The 15,783-nt window shown below is 42.3% G+C and overlaps 1 protein-coding gene across 1 annotated transcript in view; it reads right to left on the bottom strand.

The window, feature by feature from the left end:
* Positions 1-15,783, bottom strand: part of VGLL4 (vestigial like family member 4) — a 239,034-nt gene that overhangs the window by 125,634 nt on the left and 97,617 nt on the right. The gene's annotated exons all lie outside the window — the stretch shown is intronic.

Here is a 15,783-nt window from a genome sequence, read left to right as displayed (position 1 = left end):
CCCACAAATGTACGAGTGCAAATATAGTTCAACACCAACCTATTACAGACGATACTAATCTCAAAAATAAAAGGACTCCTCCAAAATTAAGGGTTGTGAGGTTGATCCAGGTCAGGCCTTTGCTTTTTGTTAGTTATTTCTTATGTGATCTCCTTACATAACAGGGTCACTCTCCCTAATTTGTAGTCTAAGAAACGGTTGATATCAATTTTTTCTTTTCTCCTATTATAATGTAATTATTAGATGATATAACTATGCCCCCCTCCCTTTTACAAAGCCACGCTAGCAGCTGCTGGTGCAGTATTGTCGACACAGCCCATTCACAGTGAATGGGTTGTGTCAGCATTGTTGAGAGGCGGGGGTATGTTACTTATAAGTTTTATGTTTGTGAATTATTTTTCAAATAAATAAATAAAGAAGGAATATTAAATTGAAAAATACAATAAACTGCAGCCAGTGAACCCCTAAGTATCAACTATGTTCAGTTCAGAAAACAGAATAGATATGGTTTTGTGAAACCAAATGGTTAAAAACGGTAAAAAAACAAACACAAAGAGCCACAAAACCATTCTGAATCATACAGTTGTTATCAAGAATATCAATTTGCCATAGGGCCAACTTTTGAAAATGTTTTTCCTTTTTGCTGGGTGAGAGGAAATTTGTGGCTTCAGTACCCTCCAATCAAGGTACACCTGGTTGTGAGTGAACAGCCTTTATCTAAATCTCAAGAACAGGGCGGACATGGGGAAGACTCATATTTTCAAGTCAAAAACTAGTCTCTCCTCCCTCCACTAGAGTCCTGCCAGTCTCTCCTCCCTCTACAACTGGTCCACATCATACTCTCTCCTCCACAACACTTCCCCCCCCCCCCATCAATCTGTTTCGCCCCTCAACCCATCTATACCATTATTTCATTTTCCCCAAGTTATTTCTATTCTCTCCTCCTTGTTCTCTACCTCCCCCCCTCACTTACACCCTCTGCATTTTTTAAATGTTCTTTTTCTTCTGCAAAGGCATAGTCTGATGTTAGATTTAGAGGCAGGAAGTTTACTAGCTATTTGTTTGCTCCACTGACTACATCTTTTCCCCTTCCCTCCTCCATCCAGTGCCTTTTTTTCAGCCCCCGACCAACACCCAACCTCTCTACCCCCCCCCCCCACTGGACACCCCCACTGCCACTGGCGCACCAGGCTCTCCCCACTTTCACCCAAACCCCCCCTGCCGCAGCCACCACTGCTGCTGCTATTTCAGCAGTGGCAACAAAAACAGTGAAAAAGATCACGGGGCTGCACTGTTCCCGCTGGCAGCTGACCAGCTCTGCCCCAGAACAGGAAATGATGTCAGAGGAAAGCGGGACCGGCAGCCGTGAGCAGGAACAGTGCAGCCCTGTGATTTTTTTTTTCTGTTTTTCCCGCCATTGCTGAAACATCAGCAGCAGCATTGATGGCTACAGCAGGGGGTTACTGGATGGGAGTGAGGAGAGTGGCAGGCATCCGGGCTGAGCCTCTGGATCTCCTAGAGCTCTGGGCCCTCAGGCACTACCAGGTTGCCTGAATGGTCAGTCCGCCCCTGATTCAGTGCAAGGCCCAGAGGCCAGTAGTGGCCCTCATCATCATTTTGTATTTTTTCACTACTCTCTGCCTGTTTACCGAAGCTCACAACAGAAAGGGATTGGGGTGGGGTGGGGGGGACAACCCAAATGCTTAAAGGACAAGGCATTTCTCAATAGATGATAAAGCATTTGGAAACACCTAGCTCCTTGAGGATACCCCACATGAAAAGTCTGAAGGCAGGTTGGTGGGGCAGATGCCATTGATAGGCATTGATCAGAAGTGTTGTAGCATCACATGGGAAGATATTTGGCAGCTCTTCAGCTCATTTGGATCCAGTGGCCCCAACTTAAAAATTAGTTAAGACCGCTACTCTATACTGTCTATAGTCTTCTTCCCTTCTTTATAGCACATCAAAAACAGGAAACAGTGTCTGGTCTATTGTTCCCTCTGCAGCGCATTGGTTAAGCCATTCCTTAGCCAGCCAATAGGCTGCATGGGAAGGCAGGAACAGTAGCTTAGGAGAAAACAGCCTTCCTTCCTGCTTTCCCCTTTAGCTCTGTATCCTGAAGCTTTCAGCTTTGGTGCCTGGGCAGTGCTGGAAAGAATACTGGGAGTGCCCTGGCACCCATAAAAGCTGGTGCCTATGAAATAAACACACCTTGAGGCATCTTAGTGTAATAACACATTCCAGAAAATAGGTAGAGCTGAGGTGGAAGTGCAGGCCCAAGACTTTACCAATTTAACTGCTTCTATAACTGTGCACTGCCAGCCACACTCAGGGCTCACGTGGGTTCATACTTACATAACCATTCTGTCAGATTGCGTAAGATCCTTTAAAAGAAGGAGATGATTTAAAAATGGCCAAAATTCCACCAAACTGAACTTGTGTGTTCTTAAAAATGTGCCTGAGGCAAAGTTAGCCACTATGTTTTCAGAAACAATTTGTTGCCCAGGTAGACTCTTGGCCTGAAAGACCAGTAAAGAGGGAATTACCGTAATCCATGAATGTCAATGCTCATAAGAGGCTGGTGAATCACCAGATTGCAGAAGTGAAGCCAGTTAGCGGGGGATTTTCAGTCTGCTAGCTGGCTAAATAACCACAAAGTCAGGATAGCAAAACAGCTGTCCTAACTTTATGCATCAAGTTCACTGGGCACCAAGTAGAGGCAGAGGAATTCAGGCTGCCCTCCCTTTCTGATCCTCCCTCCCACTCCAGAATTGCATCACCCTCCCTTCCAATTCCCTCCCCCCCCCCCCCAAGAAAAGATCACAGCAGGCCCGAGCCCCCCCCCCCCCCCTCTTCTCTTCAAAATGGCTGTTGTGACCTATAGCAGCAGCCTTGTGGTTCTTGGCTTGTACTGCAAGGCTGCCGCTAGAGGTTGTGGCAGCCATTTTGAATAGGCTATCTTGTCTCTCCTGCCCCTTTGCCCCACTAGACCACCAGGAGCCATCAAGGTAGGTCCAGTGGGGACTATGAAGGTGGGGATTGGTGCTCTGGAACTGGGCAGAAACTGCTGTGCGGGTCCCACTTTAATATCAGCCAAGACCTGCATAAGCTCCAGCAGCCAGCACAGTTTTAATTAGCCTCGATAGTCAATGTTGGTGCATAGCCCAGCACTGAATATCTGGGGCTAATTCTGCCTTTGGTAGTCAGCCTTTAAAAAAAACACTAACTGCCAAAGGCTGAATATTGACTGGTAAATGAATATTTTGTGTGTATGATGTCCAATTATGTGTTTTTACAGGATCATTCATGGAGGGGATGAGACGTCATGATGATTACTTAAATAATCAAAATCTTGTGTGGGGGCTATACCCGGGCTCAGATTCTATTAAGTACTGATGATCAGACTGAAAAAATAAAATAGTCTAACAAACCATTAGTAAGAGATTGCTTTATTCACTACAGTTTATAGAAGTAGTTGCTAGCAGTGGGAGACGTTCATAACATAGAGCGGCGGCCTCCTGCAACCAGATGTTCTCCAGCTTACACGCAGGCATCAAAGTACAGACGTTTTAAAGACAAAATTTGTCATGTCATGATGATGCAGACACATTGATGAGAAAAACAAGATTGCATGGTCTCAGGATGCTGAACATCTTCTCTCAGGAATATAGAAGGTGTTGATGACTCAACAAATATGCTGGCATCTTGTGGTCCACTGATTGGTGGAAATTTCTGATGCCACCTCCTGAGTGATCACAAACATTTCACTACCTATCTTTAACAGCTGATCTTATTTCTTCTTCTTTTTACAGACAGACAACAGCTTCTCCCATTAAAACAGCATGATTAAGTTTGTGGTTAGCTAGACACGTATTTTGCTTAAAAGCTGATATCTAACTTACATAGGGGGTCCTTTTACTAAGGTGCGCTGAAAAATGGCCTGAGGTAGTGTAGCCACATGTTTTGGCCGTGCACAGGATCATTTATCAGGGCACCTGTAAAAAATGCCTTTTTTGGAGCGGGGGCCAAATATGGACGTGCGGCAAAATGAAAATTGGCACGTGTCCATCTTGAGTCTGAGACCTTACCACCAGCCATTGACTTAGCGGTAAACTCTCACATGTTAACTGGGCGGTAATGGTCAACTCGTGTCAAAAATGAAATAATCACCCAGGCCACATGGTAGCCAGGCGGTAATGTGGAATTGGCGCAGGTTGGGTGCGTGTAGGCGCTTGCGCGGCTTAGTAAAAAGGACCCCATATTTTCTTAACACAAAATTAACTTTCCTTCCATTTCCACAGTACTTACTAATGCCTCTGTCCACTACACAGAGGCACTGTCCATAACTTCACTCTAGCTCCCTCCTCACGACAAGAGGAGAAAGGGGTTTGCAGCATGGTAGGCCTAAATGTTTCTCCAATCTGTTCTTCTGTCACCAGCATCTCTTGCAGAGTGTACTAGTAATCTACAGAGAACTAGGCAAGTCAAACAGCCGAGGTTAGCAGTGAACCATGTGGGCAGGAGAGTCAACACAAAGGCCAGAGAAGCACTAGATCTACTGCACCACCAGCGGTACTCTGCTATCAGATGGCATAGGACCATGGGGGGGGGGGGGGGGTGCATGGGATTGTGATATAAAGTTGACATGATTTCATACATCACCTTTCTTTGGTACTGTGTATATTTGGGGGAGGGGAGGACACAAGCGTAAACATTGGCTCTCGGGTGCTAGAGACCTACAGTATATGCCACTGGGCTCATAGCTGAACCTATGTTCCAGACTGGTATGCTGTGTACGATAAAATCCCACTGTACTTTATTTCAAAACATCACACACCCAGGACCTGAGACTGTACTAACATCATGAAACAAAAACCTGCAGGTAAAAGGATGCATTTAAAACAGACAAGGCTGTAATACATATTATATGTGCATCAGCAAATCAACATCTTGTACTAAAGAATAGGTTCTATAAATGAATCCCTTCTCATACAATTAAACAAACAGATGGAAGAGGCTTTGTCAGGTTCTATTGACCATTTTCTGTTCAAGAAAAACTTTCTGTTTTTAAAGCTCTCTTTTTAAACAATTTTCTTTCAACATTTTATTATTTTAAATGGGGATTTGCATTAGAGAGATCTGAAAACAATATATATATGCAAATAAGAATAATATTCAAACTCAAAACAAGTTCCTTGGGCAGGTGTGTCATGTTCCTGTATTCTATGAAACCAGAGAGCAACGCAACAGCTTCAGCTCCCAACAGGTCTTCATAAACCGCCTTTTGTGTTGCCACACCAAAAGCAACTGCTAGTAAGCAGCTGACTAAAGTCTGCAGGGTAGGGTGGGGAGCTATTTCTCCAGCTAGTTCATGCACTAGAAAGAGAGGGAGAGTTACAGCATGAGCTGGTCTTACCTCACAACAAAACACAAACCATCCTCCCACGCAACAAAAACATTAACATATATGTATAAATACACACACACACACACATGCAAACTACCCACACAATAAACGGTTGGTACCACAAATACATAGGAACTCAATTTAAAATGCACACATTATCAATATACCTCCTCTTTAAATGCACTGTAAGTTATAACTAAACATTTAACGCATGCAGCTCTAGAGAGCTTTGTCAGTCCACTAACACTATAGTAAAAAAAATTAGAAGAATTAGAATTCTTTCAGATAACGGGCTTATGAAATCTGCAGTTTATTTTCTAGTACTATTGATCAGTCCCATCTGTACAAAAAATAATTGAACCTTCTCTTTACAGCCAAAATCCGTCTCACCATATTGAAGATGGCCAGTGTTGAACGTCATGTACTCATTAAATTTGAGGCAGAGCTGGTGCTAAAAAACTCTCAGGGGGTGGGTCCTTGAGACAGCCCGGTTTTGGATGAAACATATGTCGGACATCCTTTAATCCCTGGGTTTGAAGAGAGATGGATATTTAAAAGATAAGTTCAATAGACTTTATAAAAAGTTTTTGAGATAATAATCAGTCATTATAGTTGACCTGTGAAGATGATGGATGTTGTTAACGCTGCCACTACAATAATGAAAGTGGCAACGGACATCGCTGAGGTCATTTAAATATAAAGTTTGAATTGTGATTGAATGAATTATGATCTAAGTGGAAGAGGTTTTGTTTGGAAACTATATACAAAATTATCTGTAGTTGGATATATATGATTACTTCTGAAATAAACTGAAGCAGACTATGGTAGACAAGACTATGGAATCAGGGAAAGTCTCAACCATAAAAAGATGCTTTCATTTTCTGCCATAGGGTTTACAAGAAGAAAAGCAAAGACGCTCTACCTTTAGACATGGAAACTATACCAATTTATGTTCATAAGGCAAAAGCAAAACCTCCAAGTCTAATAAATTCCCTGGCTTGTGAGGATAAATCACATTGCAGAAAAATTTAAGACCTTTATGAGTCCTGCATTCTCACTCTCTGTGAAACAGATTTCAGATCCATTTACCATTTTTTTTGCCACAATTTTTTTTTGCACACAGTCATTTTATAACTGAGCATCTAAGCCATCTCTTTTATTTATTTATTGCATTTGTATCCCACATTTTCCCACCTCTTTGCAGGCTCAATGTGGCTTACAATATATCATGGATGGTGGAAATAGATTAGAAAATAGATATTTAGTGTAGCAGAAGGATCTTAGGTAGCATTATAGTAAGAAAACATGATAGTAATATAAGAAGCAGATATTATAGGACAATTCTGAATTTTTATTAAGGCAACATATATACTTATATGCCTTTATAAATAGTCTTTCAGAAAAAGGACAAAACATCTAAACTTGGTCCGAAGCAAGCACAAAATTGTGTGTTCTCACCGCTGTGCCCCAGTTCGATCCTAGCAACACTGCCAGAACACTTATGCTCATTCCACATAAACATGCATATACGATGTGATAAACATACCCATAGAAAAAACGCTATAAAATCTCCTCTTCAAAAACTACAGAGACAAACAAAAAACAAAGTGAACTCCCCAAAAAGTCAAGAGCCAGAATTGGATAATGGCTTTTACATTTTCTGATGGCATTGCTCCATAAAAGAAACCAAATCATCCCAATTAAAAACGATTGGAATTATATTCTGTAAAGTGTATAATAATTATTTTTTTTTTTTACTTTTTAATTGGTGTGCTTGTCTTCTGCACAACTTCTCTTTGGATTTGACATTTCTTTTGTCTCACAGTCCCTATTGTTACTATTCATCAGCTTCAAAAAGAACTTCAAATTGAAGTTCAGATTCCATTGTCATGGTGTGGCAACTGAATATGCAGAAAGTCACTCTACCCACTAAACTGAGGAGGTAGAGACACACAGAGCACCAAGGAATCTGGAGGGATTCCGTGGGGATTGTTTTCTTGAATAGGAGGTTTTGCTCCCAAAGGAGTACTTAAAAAAAAAAGTTTTCCATGTTCTTCTAATATTATTTTAGCATGTTTTCATAGCTAAAAACTAGTCCAACTAGATTGGTGAACCTATTTGAAAACCGTATACTGTAACTACTGGCATATCGTAATATCGTATCACCTTTTCTCTTAGGTCTATTAAAAAGAAGCTTCCTGCAAAGTACTCCCACATAGGAGTAAGGCTATAACCATTAAAATCTACAGAGCACTACAAGAATGCAAAGCTACAATAAATGCTTACATCACCTGTACAGCTGTGCCAGATACTCTGCGTCAGCTCAGCATAGCTAAGGAAATTTATGCCACACAACTGCCACTTTCTACCATGCGCTACCCTGGGTTTCATAACCAAATTATTCAAGCACAATGCATATGAAAATCTTAGGAATTGCTGATGTTTGTTCTCTTTTACGAAAATCAACCAGCAATCAAACAAATCGTAAGTGCTGAAGGGCTAGAACAAACGCGGTTGACCAGGTGAGGGGCATCTGCACAAGTCACATGCTGTGCAACCTGCTCTTTTTACTCCAGTGCAAAGCTGTGGGTCTATTTCAAGTCTCAACATGCAGATAATTTCATCTGCTAAGCATCTGCACAGTCCTGCTGTACCAGTCAATACTGCACTTCTACCTCAAAATAGTTATATCCTACTACAGTTTTGCAAAGTGTTACGCAGAGGAGTGGCCTAGTGGTTAGGGTGGTGGACTTTGGTCCTAGGGAACTGAGGAACTGAGTTTGATTCCCACTTCAGGCACAGGCAGCTCTTTGTAACTCTGGGCAAGTCACTTAACCCTCCATTGCCCCATGTAAGCCGCATTGAGCCTGCCATGAGTGGGAAAGCGCGGGATACAAATGTACACTTTAAAAAAACATGTAAACTTAAACAAAAAAAGGAGGATCACATACCAAATTCAGTCCTTTCATTTGGTTTTTATCATCCTGCTTTATTTTTCTTTGGCTTCACCTACTTTAAAAAAAAAAAAAAAAATTTTTTTTTACTGGTTTTGTTTATCGCCTCTCTCTCCAACCAGTTCTTTGCGTTACCATTCCTCATCCAGCCTCTTTCTTCCCCCATAACTCCATATGCCCTGGGCTGCAATGGCTGTGGTTCCTTGCCACAGTCAACCCCCCCCCCCCCAAAAAAAAAAGTACAAAATAATAAAATCACATTTTGTATGAAGTAGCAACATCCACAAGGAAAACGTTTTCCCAATTGTATTGGGTGCCTGCTACACCCCCGCACCCCACTGTGCAAATCAGATTTCCCTTCAACTGTTCCATAGGATAGAAATGTTTTTTCAGAAATTCTGTCTCCATATAAATCTGCAGCCTTGATATGCATAATCAGGAGTGCAGAGGTAGCATCTTGAAGAATCTGAAAGACTGGGCAGCCAACCTTAAACTTAGTTCTTTCAGCTACTGGTAGCCAGTGTAGTTTTCTAAGGTAAGGTGAAACAATGGTGTATCTGTTCAGTTTGAAGATTAATCTTGCTGCTGTGTTCTCTGTAGATTTTTTGACATTTGTTCCTAATGCCAATAAATAGGGCATTGCAGTAGTCCAGGTGTGGTAGGATAAGCATTTGTACAAGTATCGCAAAGGCTTTTTGATCAAAGAATGATCTGATTAGACAAAGTTTTGTCTCATTTTAAATATTGTTTTCTTCCATAGTTGCTTGATATGGGATGTGAATGATAGGGAGGAGTCAAAGATGACTTCAAGCACTCTAGGTTCTGATTCAACTGGGAAGGTGCTGTCGTTGGGTAACATTATTGAAGTTGGGACCTCGGCTCTTGATTCCAGAACCAGAAAATTTTAGTCTTTTGGGTGTTCAATTTCAGTTTGTTTGCCTGGGCCCAGGTCTGAATAGTGTTCATCCCGATTGTTGCCGATCGGGTTGGATCTTGGTGTGAGGATGTCTGAGGTAGGAGCATGAAGTCATCCGCATATGATAGTAATAATTCTCCTGATCCCAGATGAATAGAGATAAGGGAAGACATGTCGAAGTTAAACAAGATGGGAGAGAGGGCGGACCCTTGGGGAACCCCACATTTCAGAATCCAGTATTTGGAAAAGTTTTTCTTTTGTTTCACTGAGTAGCTTCGGTTTGAGAGGAGTGAACCATTGGAGGACTGGTCCAGTTATTCCAATCTGATTCAGATGGTCCAGCAGAATTACATGAGCCACTGCATCAAATCCTGCTGAGAATGTCAAACTGAAGTAGTAGCACCTAATCCCCCCTTACATAGGTATTGCATAAGTTGTTAGTACAAAGAGCAGGGTTTCAGTGCTGTGTGTGGATCTGAATCCGAATTGGGACTGGTGTAATGTGGAAAACATATCCAGGTAATTGGAGAATTGTTTACTAACATATGAATCAAGCATTTTTGTAGAGTGGTATACTGCTGCAGAGGCTGTGTCTAACCCTGATCTCTTTAATAGTGGTGCGAGGACAATTTTGCTCATATCTGGAGGAACAGACAGAAGAATCTAGGAGTCTATTAAGGCAGTCTGTTAGCCATTGAATCACCTCTGTTGGGGTAGTTTGGAACAAGAATTCCAGATAATAGTCTAGGAAGCAATGCAAGCGTGAGCATTTTAATAGTACTGATTTTATGGCTTCAGTTGATAGTGGTTGGAATGATTCCCATAGTTGGTTTGCTTTAATTCCCTGACTTGCATCTAGGGTTGAGTTAACTCCTGAGTCATAGAGGGGCATTTTCGAAAGGGACGTCCCAAGTTGCGATTTGGACGTCCTTGCAAAACGGCAAAATCCAGGGGTGGGGAAACCCGTATTTTCAAAGCAAGATGGACATCCATCTTTCATTTCAAAAATGCTGTCAGAAACGTCCAAATCCTTAAATTTTTACGTCCCTAGATTTGGTCGTCCCTAGACATTGACGCTTCTGACTTTCGGTGATTTTCAAAACCAAAGACGTCCATGTCAAAAACGGCCAAATGCAAGCCATTTGGTCGTGGGAGGAGCCAGCATTTGTAGTGCACTGGTCCCCCTGACATGCCAGGACACCAACCGGGCACCCTAGGGGGCAATGCAGTAGACTTCATAAATTGCTCCCAGGAACATAGCTCCCTTACCTTGTGTGCTGAGCCCCTCAACCCCCCCTCCAAAACCCACTACCCACAACTGTACACCACTACCATAGCCCTTACAGGTGAAGGGGGGCACCTATATATGGAACAGTGGGTTTGTGGTGGGTTTTGGAGAGCTCGCTGTTCCCTCCACAAATGTAACAGGTGGGGGGGGGGGGGGGGGTTATGGGCCTGGGTCCACCTATCTGAAGTGCACTGCAGTACCCACTAAAACTGCTCCAAGGACCTGCATGCGCTGTCATGGACCTGAGTATGACATCTGAGGCTGGCATAAAGGCTGGCACGACATATTTTTAAAGATGCTTTTTGAGGGTGGGAGGGGCTTAGTGACCACTGAGGGAGTAACAGTGGTAATCTGATCATTTTGGGCACCTTTTTATGCCTTATTCGTAATAAAAACACGTCCGGGTGAAAATGCCCAAGTGTTCGTCAGGGATGTCCTTGTTTTTTTCGATTATGGGTCAAAGACGTCCAAGTGTTAGGCACGCCCAAGTCCCGCCTTCGCTATGCCTCCGACACGCTCCCTTGAACTTTGGCCATCCTTGCGACGGAGTGCAGTTGGAAACGTCCTAAATCGAGTTTTGATTATACCGATTTGGAGATCCATTTTCCAATTTATGTCGAAAGATGGATGTCCTTCTCTTTTGAAAATGAGCTGTGTTGGTATTACCGCACTGGCAGCAACTAGCTGTAAAAACGGGGAGGATATATTTCATGCACAAGAGTTGTCTTGTAATTATATTGAAATCAAAGAAAATTTGTTTAAAAAGTCAGGGGTGGGCAACCTTTATACACAGAGGGCCACATGAATGTCAGTACTATTCCTGGTTGGCTATGTAATGTCAGAACCGAAAATGCACCACAGACCTTCTGTGATAAGTAAGTACAAATTTAATTTTAAAAAAATGATGGAAAATTGCTAGAGTGGCCACTCTGAAAATATTTGCAACATCAAATATTTAAAACATCAAATCTCCTGTTAATGATATTTCTATGTATATTTCCCATGGTCTCGTGAGTAACATAAAATTCAATGGCAGGTTGCTAATTGCCCACCCCTGCCCTAACTATACACAGCTGAGCTTCTGTCTGTTAAGAGATCAAAGGAGAAACATACCGCTGTAAGGGTGCACTTCCCGACTTGTTATTCTCTTGTCTAATACTTGGATTTTTTTTTTTTTTGTTTTGCTTGCTTTGGGGGTTTTTTTTTTAGGGGGTGTTGTCTATTTTTTTTTTTTTAAGTTTGCTTTATTTTGTTTTAATTTTCTCTTCCCTCCAGGCTTCTCTTCTGAACAGACAGGAAACAACTCTGCGTCCAGATCCCACCATAGAATAATAGTTCGTAAGCCAGCTGCAATTTTTTTTTTTAACCCAGGACTTGTCCACTGCTGACCATATAGCTCTCGGGTTCCTTCATTCAGTCATATGTGAAAAAAGGGTCTATATTGTCTCAAGCATTGTGTACAGTACAAGATCTTAATTATGTTGGTGCAATAAAATGAATCACAGTCTATTAAGATTCAGATATAAACAAGTGCAAATATTTTACTTATGACAGGATGTGTTCATAAATGTACATGCTAGGTACATCCACAGCTGCAATGTCACATTTCAGTGGAAAATACATTAACTGATGACCTGTTTCATCATAAAAGCTGCTCAGTAGATTAGTCTGGTTTATTCAGTATTGTTCCTGCGAAGACCTGATGAAACTTGTCCTCTCTCAGGGCTCTTTCTATAATGCTACAAACTTTTTTTTTTCCAGTAGTAATCAACCAGTTCAAGTCCACAGCTTTAGTGATGAATTGCTTTGTTAGATGTAGTCAGTCAAGCATGCAGGTTACTGGTCCAGTAACATGAAGGGCAGATTTCAAAGCCATTAACCCAGGTAAATAGTCAGAAACTTGTCCTCCCTCCTTCAAGGTAAAAGTACAAGTAGATTTCCATCCTATACATATATTTTTTAGATAGTCTGAAAAAAAATGCAGGGATGCAGCGATAGTAGCAGTGGCGTAGCAAGGGTGGGGCAGTGGGGGCGGTCCACCCTGGGTGCACGCTGCTGGAGGGGTGCAGAGAGCAGCCGCGCGCCTGTCAGCTCCACTGATTCCCTGCTCCCTCTGCCCCGGAACAGGTTACTTCCTGTTCCAGGGCAGAGGGAGCAGGAAGCCAGTGGAGCCAACAGGCACATGGCTGCTCTCTGCACCTTGGGGGGGGGGGGGGCATCATTGCGCAGGGGAGAGGGGGTGTCATGCTGCACCCTGGGGGGACGGACGCCGCTCCACCCGGGGGGGGGGGTGCGCAGTGGCGATCCGCCCCGGGTGGCAGCCGACCTACGAACGTCACTGGATAGTAGTTTAGATTAAGGGCTCCCAAAGCAGGGGTCCATGTTAGAAATATGGGACTAGATACAAGTGGTCTCCCTGCACTGTGGGGCTGCTTAGGTGCCATTTGCACCACTGCAGGGATATGCAGGGAATCAGAGATATTCTTCCATCAAGTCCATAACAGCACATGGAATACAAGGATCCAAAGAGAAATTCATCCCTTTTTATTTTTAAGGTTGTCAATAAAAAAAAAATGTTAAAGTTAACAATGTAACAGATTTATTCATGTACAAATTCTTTTATCTCCCCCTCCTCCCCCCCTCCTCATCCCTTTTTTTTGTTGTTGAGGGGAGGGATAGTGTTCAAATAACCTTTCCAGGTACAAAGTTTGTGCTTATTTTCCCTTTGAAATCTGTGTGATTTCAAACCTTAGCTTAAGCCAGTGGTTCCCAAACCTGGTCCTGGAGTCACCCCAGCCAGTCAGGGTTTCAGGATATCCACAATGAATATTCATGAGAGAGGCAGTGCATTCAAATCTCTCTCATGAATATTCATTGTGGATATCCTGAAACCCTGACTGGTAGGGGTGACTCCAGGACCTGGTTTGGGAACCACTGGCTTAAGCTAAGGTTTGAAATCACACAGATTTCAAAGGGAAAATAAGCACAAACTTTGCACCTAGAAAGGTTATTTGAACACTATCCCTCCCCTCTACAAAAAAAAAAGGATGAATTTCTTTTTGGATCCTTGTATGCCATGTGTTGCTATGGACTTGATGAAAGAATCTCTCAAATTCTCATTTCCAGGCACTGACAAGAAAGTTAGCCCAGAGTAATGAGCAGCAAATTATTTCACAATTTTAATGTGGTATGAATTTGCATGCTTATTACTCTGATTTTTCTGCCCTGGGAACTGTACCGCCAATCTTTTGAGCATCCGACCCCCCCAGTTAGGGACCTTTGAATTCTAACTATAATCGCAGTCTCTGAAGTTGGTTGTGTTACCTCTATACACTGTATAAGTTTTTGTATTGTTTTAGCGAGACAAAAGTAACTTGCATTTAATACACAGTGGGAGGTAATACCCTTCTCAAATCACTTTCCACTCCAAAAGGCCAGTCTCTCCAACCTTTTATCAGCAACTAATTTTCTAGGGTGCACAGTTCCATTTGCAAGTCCATCTCTCACAATCAGCAATATTTAGAAATGCTTTCGATTTATTTGTAACTGTTTAATGAAATTCAAATACCTTTTTTTAGTTTTATTCAATATACATGTTTAAAAAAACAACAACTGGTGAACAAATAAGGTCATACAATTCGGCTGAACACAACAGTTTATCTTTTGTGGCTTACTAGATCGCTCTAGCTGCCTGGGCACAGCACAGCAGTGTACAGACTAAGAAATGTATTAGAAAAAGGAAAGGAACTCCATTAATAATAGGAAAGATATACATTCACACAGAGTAGAAAACACATATAGAGGCACAGCTAAGATAAGGATATATTAAAAAACAAAACAAAAAAGCTTTTAAATGCTAAACACTCTAGCTGGTGCTTCCGGACAACCTGTTTCCTCAAAAGCTTGTCTGAAGAGCTAGGCCTTCAAGTTTGATTTAAAGCTCTTGATTGACAGTTCACTGCATAGAGAAAGAGGGTGGTTACTCCAAATGTGTGGGGAGAGAAACAAGAAAGTGCAGTGAAGCTTGTGGCCTGGTAATACCAGGCGATGATCATTCAGGGACTGAAGAACTCTAGGAGGATTTACAGGACATTAAAAGAGAGAGGTAATCGGGGGTGCCTACTCTCCCCCTTAGTTAGCCTGGCAGACCCCTTTTCTTCTTTACTCAAGATCTAGGCAGCTTGGCAGGTGGCTTCTACTCCAGAGATCTATGGAGCTCACTTAAGGTCTTTGCTCCAGCTCCTCTTTTTTAATAGATTTCAGCCAAAAACCTGAGCTTTCATACTTCCCTCCTATTTTACAAAAATGAAACATCTCTTTCTAAATGCATCATTATCTCATTCCACAAACTGGAGTTGGGTCTCAAATTCATGAAGTAGAGATAGGATAAGACATAAGCATCGCCACACTGGGACAGACCAAAGGTCCATCTAGCCCAGCACCCTGTCTCCGACAGTGGCCAATCCAGGTCACAATCACCCGACAAGATCCACGGAGCAAAGCATTTTGTACTGCTTGTCCCAGGAATACTGGATTTTTCCCTACGTCCATTAAATAACATTCTATGGCCTTTTCCTTCAAGAAGCCGTCCAAACCTTTCTTAAACTCTGCTAAGCTAACCGCCTTAACCACATTCTCCCGGCAACGAATTCCAGAGTCAAATTATGCGCTGAGTAAAGAAATATTTTCTCTTATTTGTTTAAACTTAGTGCACTCCAGCTTCATCGCATACCCCCCTTGTCCTAGTATTTTGGAAAGCGTAAACATACGCTCCATATCTATCTTTTCCATTCCACTCCACTCATTATTTTATATACCTCTATCACCCCTCAGCCGCCTTTTCTCTAAGCTGAAGAGCCCCAGCTGCTTTAGCCCTTCTTCATAAGAAATTGTCCCATCCCCTTAATCATCTTTGTCACCCTTCTCTGCACCTTTTCCAATTCCACTATATCTTTTTTGAGGTGCGGCGACCAGAATTGAACACAATACTCTAGGTGCGGTCACACCATGGACCGATACAGTGGCATTATAATATCCTCATTTTTGTTTTCCATCCCTTTCCTAATAATACCTAACATTCTATTTGCTTTCTTAGCCGCAGCAGCACACTGAGCAGAAGATTTCAACGTATCATCAATGATGACTCCCAGGTCCCTTTCTCGTTCCGTGACTCCTAACGCTGAACCTTGCATGACGTAGCTATAGTTTGGGTTCCTCT

The sequence above is a fragment of the Microcaecilia unicolor genome, chromosome 6 (assembly GCF_901765095.1).
Source record: "Microcaecilia unicolor chromosome 6, aMicUni1.1, whole genome shotgun sequence".
In the NCBI taxonomy this organism is placed as follows: Eukaryota; Metazoa; Chordata; class Amphibia; order Gymnophiona; family Siphonopidae; genus Microcaecilia; species Microcaecilia unicolor.
Note: the sequence above shows the minus strand (reverse complement) of the source record. Positions and strands in the feature narration are given on the sequence as shown.